This window comes from Dromiciops gliroides, chromosome 4 (assembly GCF_019393635.1).
Source record: "Dromiciops gliroides isolate mDroGli1 chromosome 4, mDroGli1.pri, whole genome shotgun sequence".
NCBI lineage: Eukaryota > Metazoa > Chordata > Mammalia > Microbiotheria > Microbiotheriidae > Dromiciops > Dromiciops gliroides.
In genome coordinates, this window is record NC_057864.1 from 80010630 (window position 1) to 80019412 (window position 8783).

An 8783-nucleotide genomic window follows, 5' to 3' on the forward strand; every position below is an offset into this window, starting at 1 on the left:
GGAGGCAATCCTCTTGTGTGAAAAGAGGCAAAGGACAGGAATTGGGATCCAAGAGGGTAACAAAAGCTGGGCTGCATTACTCAAGGTTCTCTAGCTTTTCAAAATCCATAGAACTCAGCTGACATAAAGTCAAATACAAAGATAGGAATTCAAGTTGGACAGACAGTACTCAAGCAAAGTCTTTCTAAGAGAGAGAACATCAAGCTAGAATGATATTTATCTACCCCCTAAGTATTGTTGATGTAAGGGAAATTATTTTTAGGTTTAAGTTGAACCCTGATCAATACCCTTTAATGGTATGGCACCCTAAGCTTTAAATCCAAGGCTTGACTCTTCCTGCCAAATCTTTTACATAAAGACCATACATAGTAAATAGCAAATAGACCCATTTGTCCAAGTTGAGAACAAACAGAAATCAGAAAAGTTATACAGGTGAGAATATACCTACAGTGAATGAGCTTTCCCATTGGGAGCAAGAATTCTCATTCAAGGTATGTGAGACAACTAAAGCAAAGGCAAAGAAGTTGGAGATTGAGTGATGTGTGTAAGAAACAGAGAGAAGACCAATTTGACTGGATCAAAGAATTTGGGAGAAGGAATAGTGTCCAAAGAGGCTGGAAAGGTTGGATCCAGGTTGCAAAGGGCTTAAAAATGAAACAGAGGGGCAGCTAAGTGGCGCAGTGGATAGAGCACCAGCCCTGGAGTCAGGAGTACCTGAGTTCAAATCCGACCTCAGATACTTAACACTTACTAGCTGTGTGACCCTGGGCAAGTCACTTAACCCCAATTGCCTCACCAAAACAACAAAAAAAAAATGAAACAGAACAGTTTCTATTTTATCCCAGAAGCAATAGGAAACCACTGAAGTTCATTAAGCAGAGCCAAATCTATATTTAAGGAAAAGTACTTTGGCATTAATTAACTCAAGTGCTTAAAAAAAAAATCAAACAAACAAAACAACAACAAAAATTTGAGTCAGGGAGTCCAATTAGAATCTAGTAATCTAGGTGAGAATTGATAAGGACCTGAACCAAGGTGGGAGATAGTTGTGTGAGAGAGGAGAAGAGGCTAGATGTAAAAGATGTTGGGGAAGGAGAAATGGCAAGATTTGGAAACTGACTGGATATGTGGGGTGAGAAGACAATGGGTAATTTAAGTTAATGCTGTGAAAGCTCCATGTGTTGATCACTCAGTAGCAAAAGTATTAGAATGGAAAGCTAGAACTCCACAGGCTGTCAAAGATACTGATTTGTAGGAAGTTTACAGTAAATATTTCATATTCTGTTTCGTATTGGGCCTAGTTAATGCTCTAAGGGGTCATAAAATGGTTTGCCTCTTTTAATCAATTATAATTTGGGGGGGATAATTTGCTTTATGGATCTGTTATTTTACTAGCATGGACACATTCTCCATACCTTTTGTGTGGTTCTTATCCACTGTCTTTTCATATACCCTCTACAGATCAACCCAGTGAATTATTTTATACTTTTTTCATCATACATTTGCTCTCTAACCTTTGTTTAACTTCACTAGCTTCACAACTAACAGGAAAATGGCCTTTTAACTCATTCATGATAGAAATCAGTTGTTTATGTAAGATAGGGCAATCTTATAAATCAGAAGGAGAGTGAGATTCCATGGATTTTCTAAGAGTGAGCTAGCCCAATAAAAATACAATCACACACTGCTGCTTAAATAACTTCAGACAGTTTACCACAGTATCATTTTCTTTGTTCTGATCAAAATAACAATACAGGTTCACATTGCCATATATCATAAAGCATCCATCACTGATTATATTATTACAGAGTAGCATGCATATATTGGTGGGTTAAGATGCTTCATGTTTGTTTCTCCTGATCTGATGAAGTAATTAAAATATAACTGAAGGCTTGATTAAAAATAATTTCAGGGGTGCAGCTAGATGGCACCGGCTCTGGATTCAGGAAGATCTGAGTTCAAATTTGGCCTCAGACACTTGACACTTACTAGCTGTGTGACCCTGGGCAAGTTACTTAACCCCAATTGCCTCACCAAAAATAAAATAATTTCAGGAATATTGTTGCAGATTTTAAAGAAAATAAGTTTATGTCTTAATGAGACAAATCATTGTACAGGTATGGGTTCATTTATTAGCTTTGGCTAAAACAGCTCAGGGTTGCTCTGGTTTCCAACCTCTATCTTACAGTTACCTTACTTGCATTTCAAGGAGTGGTGCTTTGTCCTAGAATTTTGAGATTTGGAAAAGATCTACACTCACTTTATCTACATTATTCATAATTTTGTAGATAAAATTGAGGGTATTATGATTCGTTGATTTGAGATTCCAATTATTTCCTGCTTACATCTGTGAACATGGAAAATCAATTAAAATCTGTTTTAATTAGGGGATGGTGAAATTGGCTGTTGTCCTTCATTTTCAAAGAGGACCAAAATGACATCACTATGTTGGAGTCAAAGTATAGTGTGTCCGACTATGGCTGATCAGACCAATGAGTTTAGAAGTCTCTACCACAGGTCAGACACATAGTCCATATGAATATTTGGAGTGGAAAGGCCCTTAAATTTGTTCATCTCCTACTTCTTTTGAGCTACTGTAATTGTGCTTCACTCATAAAGCACAGAGCCTTCTGTGATGGGCACATCAAGCTAGGCAGTTCAATGTCTCCCATGTTTCATAATGGATTTCAAAGTTCTTCAGAGAGAACTTGATAGTGTCCTTGTACTGCTTCTTCTGAGTGCCTTCCTTGTGTGATTTCTCTGTAAAATAGGTTTTTTAGACAAAAGTACATTTGGCATTTGAACAATGTGGCCAACCCATCAGAGTTGTGCTCTCTGTAGTAGAATTTGAATGCTTAGCAGTTTAGCTAGAGAAAAGATCTCAGTGTCTGGTACCTTATCTTACCAGGTAATCTTCATAATTTTCCTAATTCACATAGAAGTGATTCAGTTTCCTGGAATAGCTCTGGTAGACTTTCCAGGAGTTGTACAAATGTTTTAGTGGAAACAAACACAAATTAAAAGATCTTGTTCTAATTTGGACAGTACCACTAATCTGTTACATTAGGTAGGTCAATTAACTTTCCTGTGCATTTTATTTCTTCTTCTATCAAATGAAGCTAATAAAAGCTGTCCAATCTAATTCAGAGAATCATCTTAAAGATAAAATAAAGCAATTGGACATCAGTAAGCGAGTAGGCTTAATAGAGAGGAGAGAGGATGGACCAGAAATGGGAAGGTTATGAAGATAGGTGTTGTGTGTGTGTTTTGTTTTGTTTTGTTTTGTTTTTGCAGGGCAATGGGGGTTAAGTGACTTGCCCAGGGTCACACAGCTAGTAAGTGTCAAGTGTCTGAGGCCGACAACAACAAAAAGCCCCCTCAAAACCCAGGGGAATTTTTCACAAAAACGAAGATGAGATCATGGTACTATATCTAAGTGGAAGATAGTTGGAGATAAAAGGCTGAAGCTTGGGAGAGAGGTCTTTGTGGAAGATAGAGATTTGAGAATCATAGCATAGAAGTGATCACTGGCTCAGGCCATAGGAGATGAGTCACCAAGAGACAGAGTGCAGATAAAGAATAAGCAGGCCAAGAAAAAAACAAACTGTGGGGAACACCAACATTTAGTAAATGAGAAAAGAGAGAAGTTCCCATAATGGAAACAGAAATAGTCATCAGTAGGAGAACCAGGATAGTATAGATAGATAGAACCAGGAAAGAACCTGTGATAGTAGAGTTTTCAATATGATATTCCATTTCCTTGAAACCCATTCTCCTCTTAATCTCACCCAACTGGGTTTCCAATCCCACCACCATAGTGACCAGAAAGACCAGTCTTTGAAACACCAGATCCTTATCCTCATTTTCCTTTCTATAGTTTTTGACACTGATATTAACCACTTCTCTACATGGATACTTTCAGCTTCAGAGACATCATATTCCTATGAGTCCCCTACCTCTTTGGCAGATCCTTCTTCATTTTCTTCATAGGTTCCTCATTTTTCTGGCCAAGAGTTTGTCCTTGGTCCCCTCTCCTCCTCTCTCTCTGTTTTTTCTAACAGTCTTGTTCACTTCCAAGGTGTCAAATACAAACTCTTTGTGAATGACTCCCAAATTTGAACCTCCTTCCTTGACCTAAGTTTCTAAGCCCCATCACTTCATTTCTACCTGCCTACAGGACATTTCTACTTGGATGTCCTTCCAGGACCTCAAATTAAGCAAATCCCAGCCAGAGCTCATTACTTTCCCCCTAACTCTTCTCCTCATTTTATTATTGTGATTTGTGAACTGCCATTCAACTGGTCTCCGATGCTCGTGATGTTGGGGTTATCTCTGATTCTTCCCTTTTTCTCATCTCTCCTATCTATTTAGCAAGTATCATCCATTCTACCTCCTTATTATCTTTCCTCTTCATCCCTTCCTCTCTATTCCCACAGTCTTTCCCTAATATCAGCTATCATTGTCAGTAAAACCGCAAGTACTTATTAAGCGTCTACTATGCCCTACAAATAATATTCCCAAATGGATTATTACAATAGAGTCATTTTAGGACTCTTACCTTTTTCCATTCTTTCCTCCTATAATCCAGCCTTCCTAACACTTCCAGAATATATTTTCATGTATATGGTTCTAGTCATGACATTATTATGTTCAAAAATCTGTGGCTCACTATTGCCTTCATAGGAAAGGTTCAAACATCTCTGGTATTCATTGATCTCCATGAGCTGGTACCACCCTACCTTTTTAACCTTATCTCATTTTATTCCTCTGAATGGGAAGACAGCTTGGTGGCACAGTAGATAAGGTGCTGCATCTAGAGTCAGAAAGACCTGAGTTAAAATGCAGCTTCAAAAACTTCCTAGTTTTGTGACTCTGGGTAAGCCTCTGTTTCCTCACCTGTAAAATGGAGATAATAATAAAGCACCTGCCTCCTGGAGTGGTTATGAGGATCAAATGAGATAACAGTGTAAAGTTCTTAATGTAGTGCCTGCCATATAGTAGGCACTTGATAAATGCTGGTTTCCTTCCCTTTTTTTCATGTACTCTATGTTCTAGTCGAACTGGAAAACTCTGTTTCCTGAATATAAAATGTCCTCTTACACTGTCAGATCTTTGCTCAGGCAAATTCCTGAATTACTCTTCCTTCTCTCTGCCTGTTAAATTTCTACCCACCCCTTAAAGCCCAACTCCAGTGTCATCTCCTTCAACCCTTTTAGGAAGTTTTATTTAATCCTTCCAGTTGGTAAGTACTACCTTCTAGGACTTTGGAACTTTGTTGAGTTGCTTTCTAGTGCATTTATCCTGGAATATCATATACTAAATCTCTCTGTCTTAATATCTTATTCCCCTATTAGGCCCCTGAGGGCAGGGGCCTTATTTTATCTAAACATTACATCTGTCCCATTATCTAGCACAGTGCTTGGTACACAGTAGGTGTTTAGTAAATATTTGTCTTTGATTTATAATGTACCTAGCCTTTTAAAGATCTAACTGATGGAGCTTAATTATTTTCCATGACTGTCTACTAGCAGCCTGGACCATCAAAACATAGGACACAGGGAGTCAGGAGACCTGGAATATGGTATTAGTTATTAATAAAGGTTTCATTCATTCATTAAGGTATTCATACATTCATTCACCAGTTACATGACTTTGAACAAGTCACTTGGCCTCTCTGGGCCTAAGTTCTTCATCTATAAAATGAGAATTGAAATAGATGATCTCTAAGGCTCTTTTTTTACTTTGTGACTACATATGATTCTATGAATTCACCATACCTTAGGGATTTCTCATTCTTGAATCAATAAGATCAACTATGATCAATATACTCTGTTTACTGAGGCAGGAAACCATGCATACAGAGATATAAATATGATACAATATATTCATGTTATATATGTATTCAAATAACATATGTGTATATATAAAGGAATATATATCTAGACATGCATTCATATGTGTGTACATCAATAAAATCTTCCCTAGTCTTTTTATATTTGTAGAAACTCCTTCCTTTGAGGCAGGCAGGCAGACAGATAGGTAAATAGGTACATGGGTAGGTAAGTAGGTAGATGTTTCCCTGAAACCTTCCCTTTGTAATTTCTTATGGCACAATAATATTCCGTTACATTCATATGCCACAATTTGTTTACCCATTCCCCAACTGATTATCATACTTTCCAGTTCTTTGCCAATATAAAAAGAGCTACTATAAATATTTTTGTACATATGGCTTCTTTCCCCCCTCTGTGGATTTCTTTGAGGTATAGTGGTTGGTAGTGTTGAGTTAAAAGGTATATACAGTTTAGTAACTTTGGAGGCATAGTTCCAGATTGCTTTCCAGAAGGGTTGGATCAATTCATAACTCTCAAGAAGTTTATATTCTTTTTTATTTTCTTTTTTTTGGCGGAGGCAATGAAGGTTAAGTGACTTGCCCAGGGTCACACAGCTACTAAGTCTCAAATGTCTGAGGCCAGATTTGAACTCAGGTCCTCCTGAATCCAGGGTCAGTGCTTTATCCACCTAGCTGCCCCAAGGAGCTTATAGTCTAATGGAAGAAGACAACATATAAAGGAGGTCTGGAAATGGGGTGAGTAAGTGGGAAGTGTATGGTGACATGGTAAGAGCCTAGAAATAGGAGTATAGCAGAGGACTGGATAAGGGCAATGAAAGACCAAAGCTGGCCTATCATATCCCAGAGTAGTTGAAAAATAGGAGACCAAAGTTCCAGTGGGGAAGAAGTGGATATCATGGGGGCAGCACAGGGAAGTGTCCCAGAATTTCAGTGGAGGCTAGGATGCAAGCAGGACAAGGCAAAAGATCCTTTCCAGCTATAAATGTATAATCCTATGAACTCTTTAGGTGGAGCATTGAATAGAGCACTGGGCCTGGAGTTCCGAAGACCCAATGTTCAAATGTGACTTCAGACACTTACTAGCTGTGTGACCCTGGGCAAGTTGCTTAACCCTGTTTGCCTCAGTTCCTTCATCTGTAAAATGAGCTGGAGAAGGAAATGGCAAGCCACTCCAGTATCTCTGCCAAGAAAACCCCAGGGCCTGAAGAGTTGGACATGACTAAAGCATCTGAACAATAAATGACCTCTTGGAGAGTTGCCTGAGGCTCAGAGGGATTACAGGACTTGTCCATGATCTCATAGCTCATAAATGTCAAAAGAATGTGACCGTAGGTCTTTCTGACTCTAAGTCTACCACTCTACCTACTATATTGTGCCACCTGTCTGTAGCCTAAATCAATATATACAGAATATATTGTTGGTTGTATTTTATAGTTTAATTAAAATTCATTTGAACTCATAGCTTTTTTTTTTTTTTTGCTTAACATAGTTTCTTTTAAAACCTAGGTCTGTGGGCCAGTGCTCATATACATGATGTATCTTTATCCATTTATTGCTATTAAGATAGATTATAACATTAACAGATTGACAGTGTTGTGAAATGTTAAAGACCCATAGGAAAACCTCTAGCCTGCTGGATGAATCCTTAGGGAAGATGTGGACAAGAAGTGCTTAGAACAAGGAAGTGTGGATGAGTTGTGATTTGTACTGATGAAATGAGTGCCTATATCAGTGAGATCACTTAATCCATTGAACTATTGGAATAATGAAATATATTACTATTTGATGGAAAATAATATAATGAATCTAAATGGTAGACAATCTCCAAATCATTGAATTTAAGAATAAGTTTTTTTTAATTTTCATTTAAATATGTTCATGTCTGGTATTCTGAGAATTAGAAAACCTTAGCTAGTAATAATATCTAGCATTTATATGGTACTTTTAAGTTTACAAAGTGCTTTACATGTTAACTCATTTGATTTTCCTCACGACCCTATAAAATATCCACTATTTTTATCTCAGTTTTACAGATGAGGAAACTGATATAGAGGTTAAATTAATTGCCCATGACCACACCACTCCTACATGGCTGAGGCAAGATTCAAATGCAGATCCTCCCAAGTCCAAGTTCCACATTCCAACCACCTACTTGCCTACACTGTGATCACCCTTCAGAAGAGTTAGAAAGTGACCTAACTTCTTCAATCTGCCCCACTCTTTGCTCAATGACCAGAATTTTATCCAGTTCGGTTCAACAGGAATTTATCATATGCTTCCTACTATATGTTTCATTGATGTGGTAGGGCCTTGCTCTCTTAACCTGCTTATAGGATCACAACTGTAGATTCAGGATGCTACCACAGAATCATAGAGTTAGAGCTGGAAGTAGTTATTAAATCTAATCCCTTCATTTTACAGTGAGGCCCAAAGAGGTTAAAGAGACTTGCTCCAGTTCCTACATGTTGAAATTCTTGACTTTCTTTCAAGGTTCAGTTCAAATGCCACCTATTCCATGAAGTCTTCCCTAATTTCACCTCTATTAGAAATATTTTTTCTTCCTCAGTTTTTTTAGATACCATATCTGACATATATGTATAGATATTGATAAATGTAGATAGATTTTAGAGCTATTTCTGCGTGTGTTATATATTTCTCCTGTCAGATGGCAGAGACCTGTCTCATTTATTTTTCTATTTCTCCCAGCACCTCTCACCATGTCTCACACATAATAGGGGCTTAACAAATACTTGCTGAAACATTTCAGTGCTTGCTGGCTTTTGACTATGTGCTTACTATAATATTTAAAAAGAAAAAGCCTTGAAATGCAATTCCTTGGAATTAGGGACTATTTCATTTTTACTCATATGTATTTATTTCAAATATATTTCTTTTCTTTCTTTTTTTTGGGGGGGGCAGGGCAATGAGG